Source organism: Morone saxatilis, unplaced genomic scaffold (assembly GCF_004916995.1).
Source record: "Morone saxatilis isolate NCDOM2014 unplaced genomic scaffold, NCSU_SB_2.0 Contig21, whole genome shotgun sequence".
NCBI lineage: Eukaryota > Metazoa > Chordata > Actinopteri > Moronidae > Morone > Morone saxatilis.
In genome coordinates this window covers 17,098,464-17,100,775 of record NW_023339774.1, presented here as the reverse complement: position 1 = coordinate 17,100,775, position 2,312 = coordinate 17,098,464, and positions in this window count along the sequence as shown.

Sequence of the window (2,312 nt, the reverse complement as noted above, 5' to 3'; positions counted from 1 at the left end):
GTATATATATGTGTATATATGTGTGTATATATATATATATATATATATATATGTGTGTATATATGTGTATATGATTTACAACATTAGTTACTAATTACTATGAAGATCTTAATTGATCAAAATTGATATAATGCATACATATAATGGAAAATATGATTATTTATTATAGATTAAACTACTCAATAGTATTTAAAGTAGTTGCAATTAGCTCCATTGAAATACGTAAATAAGTACACTCAAAATTGTATTTAAGTACAGTACTTGAGTACTTTTTCACTTTTCACCACTGAAGGAATCTTCCTTGTAATAGTGTATTTCTACATGTTGTATTGCTATTTTTTACTTGAGTAAAAGATCTGAATACTTATTCCATCACTCACAACATTTATTGCAAATACACTGCATTTCCTATATATTTTATCATGTTTATTTACATGTTGGTGTTATAACAACTCTTTGTCGAGTGTTAACCATCAGTCCCCTGTGTCTGCCAGTCCAAGGTGAGAGAGCTGCCGGAACTGGTGTCATCACAGCAGTCCTCAGCATCAGAGAAAGAGGACATGTAGTGGAGGCCTGTTACCCTGTGGTAGCCTCCCTGAAGCATCTGTGGGTAGGCAGTAAGCTCCATGGCCCTGTGGCCGGCCCTGCCCACTCTCACTGTCCACATGTCAACCAGCTGGGAACACATGGCACAGCCCATGGTGTGTGTATGGGTATGTGTATGGGTGTGTGTGCGCGCAAACAGATCAAGAGACAGTTTAAACAGGTGTTAACAGTTACACTACACACTCTCACAGACACCAGTATAAATATTCATCCTCACCAATTCATCAGCCACAAATATATTTTGCATTTTGCAATACTGATAAACACTAATATATTTATATATACTACTTAGATCTAATATCATGACCCACATTTAACAATTCAGTACATTTTGTAATGCATTGTAGAATTTATTGAATAATTGCAAATCATTGCTATGTAAATTGTTGTCTAATAATACATGACCACATATCCATATGTTTTCCAGCTGCATATAAGAACAATAGATTCATATATTATATAAGAGGTCAATATATTGGAATGTACAGCAAATATGTGTGGGATGATTAAATATATGTTTTCATGTTTAATATTTGGATTACATTTTTTATGTTCTTAAATGAAAAGAGTTGGCTTTACAGTCTGACTCTGGAGTGTAAAACTTTTGTGTATGTATCTGTGTTGTCTCACATAAAAGGCATGTAGTGGAGAAAAAAAACAGGCAGGGAGAGAGATATACAGCACAAGGTACAGTCTGGTACCACCTAACACTGTATATAGAGTTCCACAAAACAAGGAGTGCAGCTCCTGATCGAGTTCCCTCTTGTTTCCAGAAGATAAAAAAAAAAACTACAACAGTCTCGCATCCAGCCCTGCCTGCAGGGCCCGCAGGGTTACCATAAGTTAAAAGGTCACAGATTCATTAGCAATCTTCAAGGTGTTCTCTGTCTTGTCTCTAAGAGCTGCCAGACACGGCATGTAAATATTTACAGCAGTCGCTTTTGCAAAAACCACTGAGAGAGGGTTCACAGAGAGAAGAGCTGAATTATCTGACGATGCTGCAGCGATTTCTGCTTGTGCAGGGTCACCACAGGGCCTGCTCATACTGGAGTTCTGATCAATGATATTGTTTCCTGTGTCATGTTAGTTATCCTCCACTCAGCTTGATGAAACATTGCTGTCAAATTAGATGTGATATATGCCTGGGGAAAGAAATGGATGGAGGTTAGTTAGAGGCAGATTAATAGACAATATACATTCTGTTGTTCCTTTTTTGCCCTAAGCTGATAAGAAATGTAATCATATAAAACAATAAAATAGATATAAGATAATAACAAATAAAATAGAGAAGTTTATTTTAAATGAATACAATGAAATAAATAAAATAAAATAAACCATGGACATAAAACATTTGAACCAAAAGCTAGGCTGGTTTTATGTTTAACCAACCAACCAATAAAGGGAGGTTAAAATAGGTGTAATGTGTTTTCTTCCTCTGGTCCTGGTCAGCAGAGTTCTAAATCAGGTATGACATCCATTTTATTTTTTTTCCAAAATAACTACATACAGTAGTGTTGTGAAGGGTAACCAGTGCATACTAGATAAAATGGGTAAACCACTGAAGTGTTTATAATCTGGAATATTAAAATGTGTGTGTGTGTGTGTATGTGTGTGTATATATATATATGTATATATATATATGTGTGTGTGTGTATATATATATATATATATATATATGTATTATATATATATATGTATATATGTAT